Below are 13,516 nucleotides of genomic sequence, written 5' to 3'. Positions count from 1 at the left end.
ACATATGGACAAAGGCTGTTATGTGGAAGGCAGTCTCCAAATTCAATGTTCTTTCAATCCATTGGGCCCAGGACTCGGTTCACAGGAGTAACCTTCTTCACTGAAAGTGTGGAGTAAATGCAAGATCATCTTGCAGCGTCCGTGCACATCAGGACAGCCTGTGACACCATTCCTGTTCTAGAGCAGGGATAGGGAACCTTCAGATATTGTTGAAGTCCAACTCCCATCAGGCCCAGCCATCATGGTCAGTGGTCCAGGATGTGGAAGCTGTAGTCCTGCAACATCTGGGGGACCACAGGTTCTGCATCCCTGTCCTAGAGGGAACGTTGTATCTGGTTCATATGGTAAAAGCCAATTGGGGACAAGACAGGAAGCATTCATAAAGAGCTGACATTCGGTTAGGGAACATGTTTTTACCCAGCACCAATAGACCTGTTGACCATATGCAAACCACCAGCATAATGACACACACTTTGCAGCGACTGCTGCAGTCTGCGTGGTGATTTCTTTTGCTTCATTGTACATCAGCGTCCAGCTGAACTGTGGATTTGCATCTATGGAGGAAACAGTTATTCACTAACATGATGCTGTCATTTCCCTTCATGTTTCAAAAGCAAACCGAAATGATTCAAAGAGCACAAAGGAGGTGTCCAAGATATATGCCCACGTTGTTGACTTTGTTTTACTTCTGTCTGTCAAAGGTTAGACAAAGTCTACAAAAAAAAGGTGCTTTAACCTCAATCTTGATGGCTTGTGAGAAAGTTTTTCAGGAGGTTATGAGTGCCTCTTTGCCTGTAATTGATAAGTATGGACAAAACTTGAAACTTTACCTGCTGAATAGAAAAGGAGTCCCCTTTTATATTCATATGTATAATATATGTGTGTGTGCATATATATGCAGATTATATATGCAAAACAAATAGATTTATTTCCACCTTTCCTTCCAATAATCTGGAAAGTGATGTGTTGCAATTTCCAACAAAACTAGTGAGATCCCTAATGTTCTTACCTTAACCTCAGTACCACGAGCAACACACATATGTATATCGCCTCATTTTTGCTCTAACCAGTGCACTAATAATCCATTAAGTTTCACTGAGATAGAAGGAGGAACCTTGATGTCAATTTCCCCACTTTGGATAAGGACTCGCTGGAGGAACCTCTGGCAAACTCCCTTCAGCCTCAGTTTCAAAATCTATAAAATGGGAACAATACTATCTTTCTTTACAGGGATGTAATGAAGCATGCCGAAAACTGTATAGCACCTAAATATATTTATATAAACATGAATGATATATATGATCAATATGCAGTAGTTCCTTCAAAAGGACACATTTGCAATATTGGTAGCTTGTGTTTCTGAATGGTAGCATCAGTGTGAATTCCTCATAATTTTGTAATACACTCACTCTGGCAGCCGTCAATGTAAACCCTGTTTTTCCTTTCAAAACAAAACAAATTTCAGAGCGACAGGCAACAATAATATCAAGCCAATCTGTAGTAAGTTTATTTACATTAGCCAAACAGAGACTTGTTAATGTATGTATTTCATTGAGTGCAGCTTTGCATCTTCCCATAGAAATATAGACAATGTTTTTGAGCGCTTGTCCTTTTTGTCTCCTAATGTCCCTATCCATGCACAGGCATCACCAAGATGTCATTCGCTTCTGGTCTGCTGGCTCTTAATGGAATCTCAAGTATCCTGCATTTTCATTTCAAATAAAAAGCAATTGTCTAGTCACCATGATTGTAGAGATAGTTCTTCAGTTGTGATGGCAAACATTTGAGGTCATGACCTTTGGCCTGAAAACCATTAGAGTGGTACCTTGGGTTAAGAACTTAATTTGTTCTGGAGGTCCATTCTTATCCTGAAACTGTTCTCAACCAGAAGCACCACTTTAGCTAATGGGGCCTCCCGCTGCTGCCGCACCACCGGAGCCCGATTTCTGTTCTCATCCTGAAGCAAAGTTCTTAACTGAGGTACTATTTCTGGGTTAGTGGAGTCTGTAACCTGAAGCGTATGTAACCCGAGGTACCACTGTACATTGGTACCTTGGTTTGCAACCGCTTTGGATTACAACCATTTTGGATTACAACCACATCAAACCCGGAAGTGCTTGTCCCTTTTTTTGCATTACAACCCTTTGGGGGGGTGGATTACAACCATTTGGGGGGGGGAGGCCCCATTGGCAAAAGCACGCCTTGGGTTACAACCTGTTTTGGTTTACAACCAGACTTCCGGAACGGATTATGGTTGTAAACCAAGATACCACTGTATTCGTCTACCAGCTCTTCACAGGCTAACGATCATATTGTTTTCTCTTTAGCAGTCCCCTGTACAGTGGTACCTCAGGTTAAGTACTTAATTCATTCTGGAGGTCCGTTCTTAACCTGAAACTGTTCTTAACCTGAGGTACCACTTTAGCTAATGGGGCCTCCCGCTGCCGCCGTGCTGCCGGAGCACGATTTCTGTTCTCATCCTGAAGCAAAGTTCTTAACCTGAGGTAATATTTCTGGGTTAGCGGAGTCCGTAACCTGAAGCATCTGTAACCTGAAGCGTATGTAACCCAAGGTACCACTGTATTCATCCGTTCTTGTTATTAATAGGTTGAAATCATTTGGGCGGATTCCAGCATAGCAGTAAGTCTCTCATTGCGCAATGGGTTGTTCCCCATCTTCTCCCTACCCCCCCATCCCTAAATCTGTTCTAGAGGTTCCCACAACCCTCTAGAACAGATTTGGAGAGGGTGTAGGGCAGACATGGCAGGAGGAGAGGGGAGAAAGTCCCACTGCAAAAGCAGAAATCCTTGCACTTCTGGGACATGGTAATTGGACACCATATTTTTTTTCTACAGCTGAGCAGGAGGGGTGATCTTCACCCTATTTGTGGGTGATTATATGGGGAGGGGGATTTAACAAGTGACAATATTCTCCAACAGTTTGGAGGTGCGAAAAAGAAATCCCTCTTCTGATAAATTTTGCTTCAATTGATGCTGAATAAAGCTATAGTGCAAATTCATAGTGTTGGGTGAAGGAAAGCTCTGACAAAAGAGAGGAGGACTGGGAATTGTGAAAGCCAAGCACATTGCTTCCTTCAGCAATATGAAAGTATACCAGGATGGATTCACAGTTGTACCTGAATGCTTCCCAACCTTTTCATGAGTGGAGAAATTGGGGGCATATCGTCAAATACCCTCTGGGGGAGTGAAATTCTGTCAGTTTGTGGGAAGCGCCTGAAAAAGGACATTCTCAAGGGATTTAACGTTAGCTCCAGATTTTTACTTTAACGGTGGAGAGCTCAGTTGGTTAGAGCATGGTACTGAAAATGCCAAGGTTGCAGGTTCAGTCCCCGAATGGGACAGCTGAATATTCCTGCATTGCAGGGGGTTGGACTAGATGATCCTCAGGGTCCAGTCCAACTCTATTAAAAGAAAACACCTCTTTGTAGCATCAGCTCAAGACCAATGAAGGCATTTGAAACGGCATTAAAGGTTACCTGGAACAGGTGTAGGAGACACTCTTCGACATGAAAGCTTCATTATGTGAGCAGGCAAAAGTGGGCAGAGCAAAGGATGTGACTTGCCCTTCGACGGTAGGCTATATTCCAGCCTTAGGTTTTGACACACAGACACACACCTCTCTCTCCATCCTCCATCTGGGCAAGCAAGAGGTAGCATCTTATTCAAGGCAAGATCCCAGCCAGGCAAAGGCATAAGGTGAGGGGGGTGATCTAGGAAGGAAAGTAGCCTGAAAGCCAGAGAGAAATCTGGAGGGCCGCTCCCTGCCCCCAGCCTGAGATTCTCTACCCCTGACCTGGAGCACTGGTAACCAACATGGTGCCCATCTATAGCACCTGCCATCTGTCACCATTGGCCATGCCAGCTGGGACTAATGGGAGTCCAGCAGCAGAGTGGCACCCTCCCTATAGAACACTCTCCTTTCAGATGTCAAGGAGACAAAGAATCACAACACTTTTAGAAGTAATCTGAAGGCATCTGAAGGAGGTTTTTAATGATGTTTTTAGATATGATGTAAGTTGCCCAGATGGGAAGGGTATAAATACTACTACTATTACTGCTGCTACTACTACTACTACTACTACTACTACTACTATTATCTGGAGGGTGTGGTGTTGGCTACAACTTGCTCTAGGCATGCACCTACTGATTGATTTAATTTTTTTTACAAAAGTGTACACATAAAAAAACTAATATAAGAGTGACCTATGTTGAATTGCCACCTTTGCAATGTCAATTTATGCCATGTTGTTATGCTAAGCATTTCCTCAGCCTTGGCTGGGGATGGGCCAGGGCAGATCGCCGAAGAATTGATGCTTTTGAATTATGGTGCTGGAAGAGACTCTTGAGAGTCCCATGAACTGCAAGAAGATCAAATGTATCCATTCTTAAGGAAATCGGCCCTGAGTGCTCACTGGAAGCTGAGGCTCCAGTACTTTGGCCACCTCATAAGAAGAGAAGACTCCCTGGAAAAGACCCTGATGTTGGGAAAGATGGAGGGCACAAGGAGAAGGGGACGACAGAGGACAAGATGGTTGGACAGTGTTCTCAAAGGAGGCAGTGGAAGACAGGAGTGCCTGGCGTGCTCTGGTCACGAAGAGTTGGATACGACTAAATGACTAAACAACAACAACATCCGCACCATGCATTTAAATCTTATGCCACTTCAACAGTGACAGAGAATCCCAGAGAAATGGTAGTTTGCTAAGGGTGCTGAGAATTGTCGTTCTGTGAGGTCAGCGCCCTTAACAGCCTACAGTTCCCAGGGTTCTTTGGGGGATGCAGGGCAGTCAAAGTGGTACGAGAGTGCTTTGAATGTATGGTGTGGATCTGGCCCTCGTAATGATATCAACAGAAGTCAAGTTATGCATTACAGCAGAAGGAAAGATCTTGGCACTCTGCAAATGTTCTCTCTAACATGCATCTCCATCTTCATGCAACCCATTCTTCTTCTTTTTAAGGTTTCATGTACAGCAACTACCAGAATCCAATCTACCCCTAAACCATTTGATGCAGTTGCAAATTCATGCACCTGGACCTGTATGTGTGAACATCTAGACTCGAACCCTTCTCTTATTTTCTTAGATGCAACCCTGGTCTATTCAGAGTTATCAGGAGAGCGGCTATTCTGTTTAATGCATGGTAACTCTACACTCTCTCTGTGTGTGTTCTGCTGATAAACATACCCTCTGGCTACATTGTGTTTACACTTACTGGGTTGCTGGCCTTTACCAAAGAAAATGAGATCAAGTCTGCCCGGAGTACAACTCTGCTTAAAGGTAATTGGGTTATTAACGAAGTGGAATATTAAAGGGGGGGGAATCTGAGTAGGTATTTATGCATCAGGATCTTTTCATTGCCTTTCTGAATTTTCATCAATAGTAAAGTTGCAGTAAATATGGGCAAGCATTTAAAAAGTAGGCACACGGAAAGCTGCCCGAGTCAGACCATTGGCTCATCTAGTTCAGTAATGTAAAAGGTAAAAAGGTAAAGGACTCCTGGATGGTTAAGTCCAGACGAAGGCAACTATGGGGTTGCAGCGCTCATCTCGCTTCAGGTTGAGGGAGCCAGTGTTTGTCCACAGACAGCTTTCCAGGTCATGTGGCCAGCATGGCTAAGCTGCTTCTGGTGCAATGGAACACTGTGATGGAAACCAGAGCGCACGGAAATGTCGTTTACCTTCCCACTGCAGGGGTACCTACTTATCTACTTGCACTAGTGTGCTTTCGAACGGCTAGGTTGGCAGGAGCTGGGCAGAGCAATGGGAGCTCACCTTGTGGTGGGGATTTGAACCACTGACATTCTGATCGGCAAGCCCAAGAGGTTCAGTGGTTTAGACCACAGCGCCACCCGCATCAGTATTGTATACCCAGACTGGTAGCAGCTCTTCAGCATTTCAGTTGGGGGTCTCTTCCATTGGTATCTGGAGATGCCAAGGATTGAACCTTTAACCTTCTGCATGCAAGCAGATGCTCTGACACAGTGTTATGGCCCTTCTCCTAAATTACCACAGTATGCAAGGAGGAATATATACTACTGTCAGCTGTGTGCTCACCCTCTGCCTCCCCAGTGATGCACCATAACAACAAATATCCTGTAAAGTTGTGCCATCTCCTGTAAAATGCAGCTGGTCCCACCAGGAACCAGGGTGAAGTAGAGGGAACATGCCTCCATTGCTGAGACAATAAGACTGAAGCTCCTGTGCGCTGGGCATACGTTGAAATATGCATCTGACATTGAAATCAGCACAGTGCCAAAGGATGGCACTGTACACAATGCAGATGTCTTCATGTAAATCTAAATGTACTTGTCATGCAGGGAACCAGGCAGAGGGCCTTCTCGGTAGTGGCACCTGCCCTGTGGAACGCCCTCCCACCAGATGTCAAAGAGAAAACAAACTACCAGACTTTTAGAAGACATCTGAAGGCATCCCTGTTTAGGGAAGCTTTTAATGTTTAATAGATTATTGTATTTTAATAGTCTGTTGGAAGCCGCCCAGAGTGGCTGGAGAAACCCAGCCAGATGAGCGGGGTATAAATAAATAAATTTATTATTATTATTATTATTATTATTATTATTATTATTATTATTATGCATTTAGAGGCATGCCAAATGCAAATGCATGGTCAGGAGCCCCAGCCTTGTGACGTGGGGCATTTGGTGTTCAGCCCACAGCAACCTCATCAGACCCAGAAGGGAACAGAGGAGTGCAACATCGGCCACTGCAGCTGACAGGTAGAGTTAAGCCTCCGACTTGGCCAGACCTGGTATCAAAAGTAGAGGCCTGACCTTGTCTGGTCAAGAGAGCACCACTGCCTGCCTGTTGCGTTTCAGATACCTTCACCTGATTGCAGACAACCATGGGAGGAGATCATGTACTCCAGGTCTGATGTTGAGTGTGGAGTCTGAACCAGTTATACCTGGGGGGCGGGGGACAACTGTTTTAAGGTAGGTCATGAGGAGTAATGATGTTCCAGAGTCTGAGCTGTCAGTAGACCACTGTACACTCATTCCACAAATGTCTGAGACTTTATAGGACATCTCTCCACAACCTACAGGAATAAGCTATCACCTTACCTGTTGTTTGCCCCAAAGCACCGAAAACCATGAAAGTGATGGGTGGTTGGTGAAGGACCCTGGGTGAGAGGCAGGGTAGGGAAGATCTCCCAGGGTGAGAGAATGGGAGAAGAAAAGAAAGCTCTCAGGTGAGAGCTGGGAGGCTCCACCCCTCCCTGTGTGAGATAAGAGTTAAGGGCTGCATTTGAGAGAGGTCTCTGCGTTTTTCTTTCTTTTTCTGTTTTCATTTAGAATAGTTTATTTTTAATTGTATTGTATTATGAAAACCCTTCATAAAATTGTGTGTGTGTGTGAAGAACTGGGATACCTAGCAGCTATAGCTTTGCATCTCTATCAAATGAATACAGCAATGTTGTTGTTGTCTTGCTTGTATCCAGAACAGGGCACTTCTGAAGGGATTGTGTTTTGGGATAACCCCAAGTATCTGGGACTTCTGACTCTCTTCAAAAGTTGAAGATTCTGGAATCATGTGACCATTCCCAACACTGCAGGTCCTAAATCACCAACTGTGGTCCTCAAGAGCTTGCCAAGTCAGATTCGTCCCCGACTTTTGGGAAAGCAAGTCAACAAAACGAATGCAAACCTGTTCCATTTGCCTGTAAAGGTTAGCATGGGAAGCTGACATCAATCGACAGCAAGGAAAATTAATGTAATACACGCTGATATAGACCTATTATCTTGGTCCACATTAGATTCCAGCAGCAGGATAAAGCTCTCAGTGTCCCTGATGCTTAATCAAAGGCATTTGTGTACTGCTGTTCTCTTGGTGTTTGGTTTGCCAGGGATATCAATCATCTTCCTAAAAACCCAGGGACATTTTTTCAATTTACCTGGTGTATTGTAGTCTGACGACTTCCAAAAGGTTTCCAGCCCTTAAAATGAATGGCATTTAATATAGGACAACATAAGAGAGGTTAGGGCTAGATGTGACCTTATTCAAATGTCGTTGCCATTACAAAGCCATTCCCAACATAATTATAATTAAATACTTTATGCCTTTCTTGCAAATCCTTTTGATCAATCACTGATATTAACATTAATATGGCATTGCCCCTCAGCAAATGCCTCCCCGCTCAAGTGTTTACGGATCATCAGGTTTCCATTAACACAGTTGCAAGGTACTACCACTCACCAGTCCTGGGTAAATTTACGTAAATTACCTCTTCATGAGAAATGGGGAAGGAGAGGAAACTTCCAGGCTTTGCCTGGAATAGGAGAACATCTCTTCTGCTTCTGTTTCTTTTTTAAAAGTATATTTCTAAGCAACAAAGCCAGATAATACACATGCAAATTAAAAAAAGCAGACACTGACAATGACAAAATAAGGGACAACTTGATGCATCTCAGTGGACAAATATCTTTTTTTGATGGAGTTACAAGCTTGGTGGATCAGGGGAATGCTGTGGACATACTGTATTTTGACTTCAGTGAGGCTTTTGACAAAGTCCCCCATGATATTCTTGCAAGGAAGGTGGTAAAATGTGGGCTGAACGAGGTAACTGTTAGGTGGATTTGTTGACTGGCTGAATCCAAAGAGTATTCATTAATGGTTCCTCGTCATCCTGGAAAAACAGGACAAGTGATGTGCCGCAGGGTTTTGTCCTGGGCCTGTTGTTGCTCAACATCTGTATAAATGACATGGATGAAGGAATTGAGAGGATGCTAATCAAATTTGCCGATGACACCAAACTCAGAGGGGTAGCTAATTCCATAGAAGACAGAATCAGGATTCAAAATGACCTTAACAGATTGGAGAACTGGGCGCAAACAAACAAAATGATTTTCATTAGGGGCAAATGTCAGGTTCTGCTCTTAGACAGGAAGAACCAGATGCACAAATATAGGATGGGGGACACCTGGCTTACTAGCAGTACATGTGAAAAGGATCTAGGGGTCTTGGTAGACCGCATGCTTAACATGAGTCAACAGAGCGATACAGCAGCAAAAAAAGCTAATGCTATTCTAGGCTGCATCAATGGAAGTACAGTGGTATCTCGAGTTACAGACGCTTCAGGTTACAGACTCTGCTAACCCAGAAATAGTACCTCGGGTTAAGAACGTTGCTTCAGGATGAGAACAGAAATCGCACGGTGGCAGCGCGGCGGCAACGGGAGGCCCTATTAGCTAAAGTGGTACCTCCGGTTAAGAACAGTTTCAGGTTAAGAATGGACCTCCAGAACGAATTAAGTTCTTAACCCGAGGTACCACTGTATAGTGTCCCAGTTTGCATCTGTATTGAAACAATTTCCAATACTTTTTATACATGGAAGTGTTTCAAAATGTTTGTATTGTATTGATACAGGGACTAGTTTTTAATTATTTTATGTATGTAACTATTTTCAGTTGATTGGTTTTTTTCCCCATTTCTTGCTTTATAGCTGTAAATGTTTTGTTTGTTTTTATTTGTTAATTGCCTTGGGACCCAGTGATAAAAGGAAGGGAAGTAATCTAACACAATACAATACAATACAATACAATACAATACAATACAATACAATACAATACAGTGTTGCAAGAATAGGAATAGGGCAACATCCTGTTCTATTCATAGTTACCTCAACTTTTCACATGGATGAACTCTTCAGAAGTTTACACCAGAAACAGTTTTAGGTTTCTGTTCATCATCTTTATTTCATTCCAAGCATTAAATTGAACAATCTATTTAAAAAGATACAAGACAGGGGTGGTTTGTTAGAGTAAGTGTGGGTTGTTGTTGTTGTTGTTCTTTAAAGAAAGAAGCCATGGTGTATTACCTACAGCTGTGTTTTGCTACAGATGAAATTAAATGAAGGCAAATATTTGCAAAATGACATATTTTTACATCCCTACAAACGCCCGATGCGTTTCATGTAAATTACGGAAACATCAGTGGCTTTGTTGTTCTAAGTAACTATTTCCTTTGAACCAAATGAAATGCCTGTTGTGCAGCGATACTGTGGCTTATAAATTAGCGGTTCTCATACGCTGCCGCCCTGCCCTTCTTCCTCATGCAATTACCTCCTCCGTAAGCTTTAGGCTAACTTCTGGAGAGCAGGAAATAAATAAATAAAATGAAAATTAAAGTAAACTGTGAAGTCACTGAACTGAAACTTGTGACATGAGACTAATAGTAAACAAAGGTAGGTCAGGTTACTGTGCCATGAGAAGAAAAGAAAAAATTTGAGGGCTCCTACATGCACCCCAGCAAAGAAACAATTTTTTAAGTTGACCAAAGGCCTAGTTTTGTTCCTCTAGAAATATCTAAGATCAAGATTGAGTTTTTAATTAATGCCCCATGTTATATGACTAATCTGGACTAACAGAGCCCATTGCCAGATAGTAGCTAAGCAACTGGGTTTGTGGAACATGGGCCATTCTGTCCTACCACTTTAAACAGTAATGGCTTCCCTCAAAGAATTCTGAGGACTGAGGATTCCTAGGAGAACCCCATTCCCTCCACAGAGTTACAGTTCCAAGGGTCAATCCCTCTTCCAGGGATTTCTGGGAATTGTAGCTCTGTGAGGCAGGAAGACCAACAGTAGGTGGAGCCAGAGCTAGAGCTTCGTTGTCTACAAAGACAACAGAGGAAGCCAACAGCCAGGACAATCCTCTGAACTAGCTGTGAACAAGAAGACAGAGAGGTGGGGACCAGCTGAGGGCAGACAGAGGTTAAAAACACATGATGAACCTGCTGGGTCAGGCCAATGGCCTATCTGGTCCAGCATCCTGTCCTCACAGTGGCCAACCAGAGGACCGTAGGGAGCAGAACATGAGCACACAAGCACTCTGCCCTCCCATGGTTTCCAAAATAATTATACATTCCTTATCCATCTTCTGAGAAAAATACAAAACTTTGTGCAAAGCCACAGAAACTTGCGAACTACCCAGTCTAAGATGAACTTATAATGTCTGATAGATATTATAATGTCAATAGATTTTTCAAATGCTTAACTCAGTCTTTTGTTTTTCTTTCTCTTTTTAGGTAAGTTCATGAAGATACCAACAAAAGGGAAGTTCGGTGTTGTTCACAATACCAAGAGATGCTAGTGAAGCTGTAGATGGATTCTAACGAAGTTGTAGACAGGGTGCTGGCACACTCCCAAGGGAAGCAAATCAGTCTCTTAAACTTAAGCCAAGAAATAGTATTCTTTATTAAGTTGAATATCAATATACGTATCAAGGCTTTGAGATTAGACCACTGAAGAAGCCCGGAAAACTACCTTGGGAGCATGCTACCTGCAAGCCCCAGTAAAAGGGCCCCATCAGGAATTGGGCGTTCTCCCTCCTCAGTCCCCAGCCGGGGACCTAGGGAGCATCAGGGTTATCCAGTGGGGGGGGGGATGGGCCGGCTCTGGAGAACATATGTTCAAGCAGAGATAGCCGCCCCCGTTACGCCGCCGCCGCAGGGGAGAGCAATGACGACCTTTCGGCGTACGGTCAAAGCCTCCCTTCAGAAACCCCATTAACGGGGAACCCTGGTATCGCCACCACAAAGAGGAAGATGGACTAAAGGATTCCGCCCAAGGCCTGATACCACCAAAGTTGTGACGTTTTGCTACGGGAAAGACGAAACCTGCCAATGCAGGGAAATTCCTTTCCGGCCCTTTAACAGCGACCTTAACCTTGCAGCGCCCGCATACCTGTGAAGAAAGGTTTACCTGCATAACCTGTGTAGAAAAGTTAACCTGCAAAATAAGACATTAACTGAGGGTGGGTAGGGTGGGAGAAGCTCTGGAGCCAAGTGAGGATTCCCAGATAGGATCCTCCCTCTATTGTGTGGGCAGGTAATCCCTCCCCCTACCTGGCCTGGTCTCCTTGGCAACGCTTCCCCCAGGTGGGATTGGACAACTGACTGAGGTAGGCGGAGACCTCCAGGTATCCCACCTGAGGGAAGGCAAGGCCAAGCCTATGCTGTTGGAGCCGCTCCAGATCTAGGGGCTGCACGTGTCCACGCAAAGGGCGCCCCCCGTTTTAAGCGGGGAGCGGTCATTCTGCCTTCAGTTGTAGGGGGACAGCAAAGCCATCATGGCTTGTAGTCATTGACAGCCCTGTCCCCCTATGAATTTGTCCAAGTTTAAAGCCACCCAAGATGGTGGCTATCACTGCTTCCTGGGGGAAGCTGGTTCCATAGTTTTGGACTCACAGCTGTCCATGGAGGCACAGGTCCATTCTGTGTCCAGGGCAGCGGTCTACCAGCTCCATCTGGTACACAGGCTGAGACCCTACCTGCCTGCACACTGTCTCACCAGATTGGTGCAGGCTCTGGTTATCTCCCGCTTGGACTACTGCAATGCGCTCTACATGGGGCTACCTTCGAAGGTGACCTGGAAACTGCAACTAATCCAGAATGCGGCAGCTAGACTGGCGACTAGGAGTGGCTGCTGAGACCACATAACACCGGTTCTGAGAGATCAGCATTGGCTCCCAGTACATTTCCGAGCACAATTCAAAGTGTTGGTGCTGACCTTTAAAGCCCTAAACAGCCTCGGTCCTGTATACCTGAAGGAGCGTCTCCACCCCCATCGTTCAGCCCGGACACTGAGATCCAGCGCCGAGGGCCTTCTGGCGGTTCCCTCATTGCGAGAAGTAAGGTTACAGGGAACCAGACAGAGGGCCTTCTCGGTAGTGGCGCCCGCCCTGTGGAACGCCCTCCCTTCAGATGTGAAGGAAATAAGCAGCTATCCTATCTTTAAAAGACATCTGAAGGCAGCCCTGTTCAGGGAAGTTTTTAACATTTAACGCTGTATTGTTTTTAATACTTGATTGGGAGCCGCCCAGAGTGGCTGGGGAAACTCAGCCAGATGGGCAGGGTATAAATAATAAATTATTATTATTATTATTATAGTTTGACTGTGCAGTATGTGAAGAAGCACTTTCTTTCATCAGTTCTGAGTCTTCCAACATTCAGCTTTTATGGGTGTTCCTGAGTTCTAGGGTTAGGAGAGAGGGTCTGTCCATTTCCTCCATGTCCAGCCTCCAGTGGTCCCTACCATGCCCCCCCAAACTCCTAATGTAAGTAAGCAGAGTAATGCACATCACCATCTAGTGAGGGTCCCCCTTCCAGTAAGACCACAGAGTCCAGAGAGTCTAAAATAACTTAACTTCACAGCTGCTAGGTCTGCAACGTTTGCCGTCGCCCATTTCCCTTGGGCAAAATGTCTAAACTTAGCTGGAACTCTGAAAAGCTTGCTTCTAATTATTTTCACAGATTTTTAATTTTGATTGCAATGAATGGGCAGCGCTTCAAAAATGGTCGGTTCTTTGGCTGCCCACAATACGAAATGAATGGACAAGCTGTTAAGATTGATAATCAGGCTGCCGGTCTCCTGGGCTGTGAGCTAGTTATACTGATGGACCCTGCAAGGAAATTGAAATCCGGCAAACACAGAGCTGCAGCTAGAGGCTATTAAAGAAGAAGAATCAGTATTGTATTCATTTTAGCC

Source organism: Podarcis muralis, chromosome 14 (assembly GCF_964188315.1).
Source record: "Podarcis muralis chromosome 14, rPodMur119.hap1.1, whole genome shotgun sequence".
Taxonomy (NCBI): Eukaryota; Metazoa; Chordata; class Lepidosauria; order Squamata; family Lacertidae; genus Podarcis; species Podarcis muralis.
The sequence above is the reverse complement of the archived record's forward strand: the minus strand, read 5'-3'. Positions refer to the sequence as shown.